The following is an 8,375-nucleotide window of genomic DNA, read 5'->3' as shown; positions in this document are numbered from 1 at the left end:
GTTATAAATAGAATAAGGCCAAGACCAACTTTCTCGAGCGAACAAGGGGCGTTGTTTAGTGCGCCCCCGACAGTGGCTAGGGGGGGAAACTACGGGTAATTACAGTTTTATTACACAGGCACAAGATCAGTGTAATGTTAAGTGTTACTGAGAATGCTAAAGGTAACAAAATATGGCTAGTAGGTGTCGAAAGGAAATTAAATATGACAAAATTGCCTTCTTGAACCAACTACAGCCAAGGTAGGTGGAATATAATTTTAGTTTGTATTCTTCGTAACCTATCCCTTTACAGTTTTTCTCGGTCGCTTTGGTGCATTTTTCACATCATCCCTAACATGTACAAAATAATAAGTGCATTTCTCAGAACAATTTGTACAAACTGCAATATACAATAGATATGTTTCTAAAGCTAGTCAGTCACTAAAAAGCCTTAGTACATCTCTCAAAAGTAAATATTCATGCCAATGATCATGTCAGTGTCATCAGAATGATAAGTTATTGAGTCATTGTTCACGAACAAGGTCGTCAAAATGTTTAGGCATGTTGTCAATGTAACTGTGTACTTTGACAGTATTACCTGATGTAAACTCAGGCTACAGTTTGGATGACAGTTACTGTATTGAAAATTCACAAGGCTGCACTTCTATGGCATATATCAATTTCAACAGTACTATTTACATATTACTGTATGTGGGTTATTGATTGAAAGAGACTGGACAACCCAAAGGGGCACAAAGGAAAAAAAACGAAATTAGAAAGAAACACAGGAAACCACCCCTAAGGCACAACTTTGCCCGCAGCACTGTTGTGCTGTCTCTACACGTCCAGACGTTCCTGTCTGTCGGCCCACATATTCTCATCCACATCACACTGGATATTTTCCCTTCCAATGCAACGTGGAAAGAATCTTTTGGAATGCCTTATCCATCCTCTGCAGGCATCTACTGTGATGTCCTCACATGCTGCATCCATTGCAGCCAGCAGGGTCATCTGTGTGTGTGGCTGACGATCGTACATCTTCCACCTCCATGCTGAAAATAACTCCTCAATTGGGTTAAGGAATGGTGAATAAGGTGGGAGGAATTCTACGAGCATCCTCGGGTGGGTCACAAACCATTGCCTTATGATATTTGATCGATGGAAACTCACATTATCACAAATGACGACATACTTTGGCAAATCCTCTCTAAACAGACCCCTCTCATCATCAGGGATGAGAGCCCTGTAGAGAGTCTCTAAAAAGTTGAGTAGATGCTGGGTGTTGTATGGCCCTATAAGGTGGATATGGGTTAGGACACCATGCTCAGAAATAGCAGCACACATGGTGATATTTCCTCCCCGTTGGCCTGGCAAATCCACAGTAGCTCTGTGACCGATGATATTCCGACCCCGCCTTCTGCATTTGGTCAGGTTGAAGCCAGCCTCATCCACGTATACAAAGTTGCGAGAGGGTTCACTTGATTCCAACTCCATTATACGCTATATCCCAGAACAGTCAGTTGAATTTGTTTTGGTAAGGAAGAGTGACATAAAATGCATGTTCCTTCCACAGCAATGGAAATGTGTGCAGTTTATGCTTACTGTACTATGTATCACTATAAAATGTTGCTGTAAAGTAGTTACATAGATATATGTTTTACCTGTACATACTGGTACCGTAGCTCCTTAACTCTGTCCTCATTCCTTTGGAATGGTACACGGTACAGCTGTTTCATACTCATCTGGTTTCATTGCAGCACCCTGTCGATGGTTGAGATGCTAACCGTATGGATGTTTTCAAAGACATCGTTGTCTTCTATAATGGTCCTTTGTATTTCCCTGAGTCTCATGACATTGTTTACTCGGACCATGGTGCAAATAGCCTCCTCCTGTTGAGGTGTGAAAAGGGCTCCTCTGCCACCGGTTTGAGGTAATCTTGCAGTCAGTCCTATGTGGGGGAAAATGCAGTGATGCATCGCACACTTTCACATAGAAAAAAACTATGCGAACACACATTTTACTGTAAAACATTGCAACTCTGTTATGGTCTGTCTATATATGCTTGCCAATTGATTCTTCATGAGATGCACCTTTGAGCAATTTAGACAACTGGTTGATTGTTGGTTGAACTAACACTTTACATTCCTTCATGAGTGAGGGTCAATTTCACCTGCACCATTCATCAATTCATGTTTTTGTACAAAAGGTCTAATAGAAATGTGTAAAACTATGCTTGACAGTTTATGACAAATAGTTCAACAATTTTGCATGTAATGGCTTATGCAAGGAACTAATGCCTAGATGTTTTGAGGGGTAAGACTATTCAACAGAGAACCATCTACTATATTTTGATCAACATGACATGAGCAATTGATAATGTGGAAAAAAGCTGACACTTGTACATTATCAATTGCAATTTGTTCAAAGGAATAAGAAATTGCTTTAATGATGTGCACAAGTGACTAGATGATTTGGAATTTGTACAAGTAGTATCAAGAATTGCACTTTTGATCTAAGAAATGCACCAAAGCGACTGAGAAAAACTGTAAAGATGGTGTAGTGTGTGTGTGTTTGAAATTTGGAACACTTCCCTTTAGATGGACAAAGATGGTTCAAAGGTGTTTTTGCTAAGCATCCAACTTGCCGTTTGCAAATAGCTTTGAATTTAACTGCAGTATTTTCAGGCATCATAAAATGAATTGCAGCTTTCATTGTTTTCAGTGGGTCGTTGAAAGAGTCATTATGGTATCTGAGCATCACAACTTATTTGTACTTACCTGTACAAAATATAATTGTTTAATTGGTTTGACTTGATTATGTACACCTGGGGCGATGGACATTAAGGAGACTGGACATTCACTAAATGTTCAGATAGAAATTTGTGTAGATCAAATATGACTTTGAGATAGATTGGAATAGTATATAAGATTGTGTGTCCTCTATTCATTCTATTTCTATATCCAACATGCAGCCCTGCCATTAGTTGAAGACAGCCAATCCAACATACAGTTCTAGATACAGCCCTGCCATTTGTTGAAGACTGCCAATCCAACATACAGTTCTAGATACAGCCCTGTCATTAGTTGAAGACTGCCAATCCAACATACAGTTCTAGATACAGCCCTGCCACTTGTTGAAGACGGACAAACAGACAGCGGGACAGACAGCGGGACAGACAGACAGCGGGACAGACAGACAGCGGGACAGACAGACAGCGGGACAGACAGACAGCGGGACAGACGGACAGGGGGACAGACAGCGGGACAGATAGACAGGGGGACAGACAGCGGGACAGACGGACAGGGGGACAGACAGACAGATCAAACCATTCAATTAAACTGATGTTAACACATACTGTAGTTCACACATACTGTAGTTCACACATACTGTAGTTCACACATACTGTAGTTGTAAGAGTTTTCTTCTGGTGAAAGAGAGGCGGACCAAAATGCAGCGTGGTGGTTATTCATGTTTTTAATAAAGACGACTATACATGAACAGACTATACAAAACAAGAAAAGTGCAAACCTAAACTGTCCTATCTGGTGCAAACACAGAGACAGGAACAATCACCCACAAAACCCAACACAAAACAGGCTACCTAAATATGGTTCCCAATCAGAGACAATGACTAACACCTGCCTCTGATTGAGAACCATACATAGAAATGATTCAGGCCAAACATAGAAATAGACAAACCAGACACACAACATAGAATGCCCACCCAGCTCACGTCCTGACCAACACTAAAACAAGGAAAACACATACGAACGATGGACAGAACGTGACAGTAGTTGAAACATACTGTAATTGAAACATACTGTAGTTGAAACATACTGTAGTTAACACATACTGTAGTTAACACATACTGTAGTTAAAACATACTGTACTTAAAACATACTGTAGTTTAAACATACTGTCGTTTAAACATACTGTAGTTAAAACATACTGTAGTTAACACATAATGGAGGTAAAGTACACTGAACAAAAGCCTTTCACAACTATGAGGCCTACCATGTTGCAGGGGGATCCCCTGGCGTGCTGAGGGTGGCAGCCACACCACTCACACCCTCTGTCCGTGCCATAGTTCCAGTGGTCGGGGCACACTGGTCACAGTTGTACCCGACCACGTTGTCCCGACACGGGCACGCTCCTGTCTGTCTGTCACAGTGGCAATGGCCATCGTTGCATGAGGACTGTTGTGTACCTGCTGTTACACATGTGCAACCTACAGATGGAATAACAACATGTCCACCACACACACAGCAGAGATAGACAAGAATGTCATTTACATTTATTTTATTGAACTTTTATTTAACTAGGCAAGTCCGTTAAGAACACATTCTTATTTCCAATGACGGCCTACTACGGCCAAACCCGGATGACGCTTGGCAAATTGTGCGCCGCTCTATGGGACTACCAATCACAGCCGGATGTGATACAGCCTGGATTCGAACCATGGACTGTAGGGACGCCTCTTGCGCTGAGATGCAGTGCCTTAGACAGTCATGCTATATAATTGAGCCAATGTCCAACGTGACACATATCATCACAAAATGCCAATAGTTTGTCTCCGGTGGGCATCACCAGAGACAGAACTCATTAGAGATTCCAACCAGCCGTCACGATGTAGAAACTCAACGCCTGCAGTCCTGGGCCAGGGCGTTGCCGTAGTAACCATGTTTACAGTCAGAGCAGGAGGGTCCATCCGTGTTGTATAGGCAGCTCAGGCATTGGCCGATCACGGGCTCGCATGACTCGGGGTCGTGGGCGTCGATGTTGCCACTGCACTGGCACGGGCGGCACTGCCCACCTGGATGCCTGGGGTTGCCGTAGTAACCAGGGGCGCACCGATCACAGCGAGGCCCTAGGGTGGGGAAAAGAGAGCGAAAGCGGTCAGGCTTAAGCTGAGAAGTTAAATGCCAATAAGTGTAGCAAGGATTTCCTTTTCAGTGAGCTAAATTGTATAATTGGGACTATATCTATGTAGCCATGTGTACAGTTGCAGAGGATTTGATTGGATGAGCTGTCAGCGTGACAGGAGTGTGCGTTGGAGCGTCCGCTTTCTGCGCTACCAGGACAGGGACAATGTCGACAGTGGTCCCCGGACCCCGGCACTGGGTTTCCATAGAACCCATTTACACACCTGGGCAGGGAGAGAGAGAACATATCTCTTTCATTACTGTACCGATCACAGTATTATCTACCGGGACTATTACCGATCACAGTATTATCTACTGGGACTACTACCGATCACAGTATTATCTACCGGGACTATTACCGATCACAGTATTATCTACCGGGACTATTACCGATCACAGTATTATCTACTGGGACTACTACCGATCACAGTATTATCTACTGGGACTACTACCGATCACAGTATTATCTACTGGGACTATTACCGATCACAGTATTATCTACTGGGACTACTACCGATCACAGTATTATCTACTGGGACTATTACCGATCACAGTATTATCTACTGGGACTACTACCGATCACAGTATTATCTACCGGGACTATTACCGATCACAGTATTATCTACCGGGACTATTACCGATCACAGTATTATCTACCGGGACTATTACCGATCACAGTATTATCTACTGGGACTACTACCGATCACAGTATTATCTACTGGGACTACTACCGATCACAGTATTATCTACCGGGACTATTACCGATCACAGTATTATCTACCGGGACTATTACCGATCACAGTATTATCTACTGGTACTACTACCGATCACAGTATTATCTACTGGGACTATTACCGATCACAGTATTATCTACCGGGACTACTACCGATCACAGTATTATCTACCGGGACTATTACCGATCACAGTATTATCTACTGGGACTACTACCGATCACAGTATTATCTACTGGGACTATTACCGATCACAGTATTATCTACCGGGACTATTACTGATCACAGTATTATCTACCGGGACTATTACCGATCACAGTATTATCTACTGGGACTACTACCGATCACAGTATTATCTACTGGGACTACTACCGATCACAGTATTATCTACCGGGACTATTACCGATCACAGTATTATCTACCGGGACTATTACCGATCACAGTATTATCTACTGGGACTACTACCGATCACAGTATTATCTACTGGGACTATTACCGATCACAGTATTATCTACCGGGACTACTACCGATCACAGTATTATCTACCAGGACTATTACCGATCACAGTATTATCTACTGGGACTATTACCGATCACAGTATTATCTACTGGGACTATTACCGATCACAGTATTATCTACCGGGACTACTACCGATCACAGTATTATCTACTGGGACTATTACCGATCACAGTATTATCTACCGGGACTACTACCGATCACAGTATTATCTACCGGGACTATTACCGATCACAGTATTATCTACTGGGACTATTACCGATCACAGTATTATCTACTGGGACTATTACCGATCACAGTATTATCTACTGGGACTATTACCGATCACAGTATTATCTACTGGGACTATTACCGATCACAGTATTATCTACTGGGACTATTACCGATCACAGTATTATATACCGGGACTATTACCGATCACAGTATTATCTACTGGGACTACTACCGATCACAGTATTATCTACCGGGACTATTACCGATCACAGTATTATCTACCGGGACTATTACCGATCACAGTATTATCTACCGGGACTATTACCGATCACAGTATTATCTACCGGGACTATTACCGATCACAGTATTATCTACCGGGACTACTACCGATCACAGTATTATCTACCGGGACTATTACCGATCACAGTATTATCTACTGGGACTATTACCGATCACAGTATTATCTACTGGGACTACTACCGATCACAGTATTATCTACCGGGACTATTACCGATCACAGTATTATCTACTGGGACTACTACCGATCACAGTATTATCTACTGGGACTATTACCGATCACAGTATTATCTACTGGGACTATTACCGATCACAGTATTATCTACCGGGACTATTACCGATCACAGTATTATCTACTGGGACTATTACCGATCACAGTATTATCTACTGGGACTACTACCGATCACAGTATTATCTACCGGGACTATTACCGATCACAGTATTATCTACCGGGACTATTACCGATCACAGTATTATCTACCGGGACTATTACCGATCACAGTATTATCTACCGGGACTATTACCGATCACAGTATTATCTACAGGGACTACTACCGATCACAGTATTATCTACCGGGACTATTACCGATCACAGTATTATCTACTGGGACTATTACCGATCACAGTATTATCTACTGGGACTACTACCGATCACAGTATTATCTACCGGGACTATTACCGATCACAGTATTATCTACTGGGACTACTACCGATCACAGTATTATCTACTGGGACTATTACCGATCACAGTATTATCTACTGGGACTATTACCGATCACAGTATTATCTACCGGGACTATTACCGATCACAGTATTATCTACTGGGACTATTACCGATCACAGTATTATCTACCGGGACTATTACCGATCACAGTATTATCTACTGGGACTACTACCGATCACAGTATTATCTACCGGGACTATTACCGATCACAGTATTATCTACTGGGACTATTACCGATCACAGTATTAACTACTGGGACTACTACCGATCACAGTATTATCTACCGGGACTATTACCGATCACAGAATTATCTACTGGGACTACTACCGATCACAGTATTATCTACTGGGACTATTACCGATCACAGTATTATCTACTGGGACTATTACCGATCACAGTATTATCTACCGGGACTATTACCGATCACAGTATTATCTACCGGGACTATTACCGATCACAGTATTATCTACCGGGACTATTACCGATCACAGTATTATCTACCGGGACTATTACCGATCACAGTATTATCTACTGGGACTACTACCGATCACAGTATTATCTACCGGGACTATTACCGATCACAGTATTATCTACCGGGACTATTACCGATCACAGTATTATCTACTGGGACTACTACCGATCACAGTATTATCTACTGGGACTATTACCCATCACAGTATTATCTACTGGGACTACTACCGATCACAGTATTATCTACCGGGACTATTACCGATCACAGTATTATCTACTGGGACTATTACCGATCACAGTATTATCTACTGGGACTACTACCGATCACAGTATTATCTACCGGGACTATTACCGATCACAGTATTATCTACTGGGACTATTACCGATCACAGTATTATCTACCGGGACTATTACCGATCACAGTATTATCTACTGGGACTACTACCGATCACAGTATTATCTACCGGGACTATTACCGATCACAGTATTATCTACTGGGACTATTACCGATCACAGTATTAT

The sequence above is a fragment of the Oncorhynchus keta genome, chromosome 27, assembly GCF_023373465.1.
Source record: "Oncorhynchus keta strain PuntledgeMale-10-30-2019 chromosome 27, Oket_V2, whole genome shotgun sequence".
Classification (NCBI taxonomy): domain Eukaryota; kingdom Metazoa; phylum Chordata; class Actinopteri; order Salmoniformes; family Salmonidae; genus Oncorhynchus; species Oncorhynchus keta.
The sequence above is the reverse complement of the archived record's forward strand: the minus strand, read 5'-3'. Positions refer to the sequence as shown.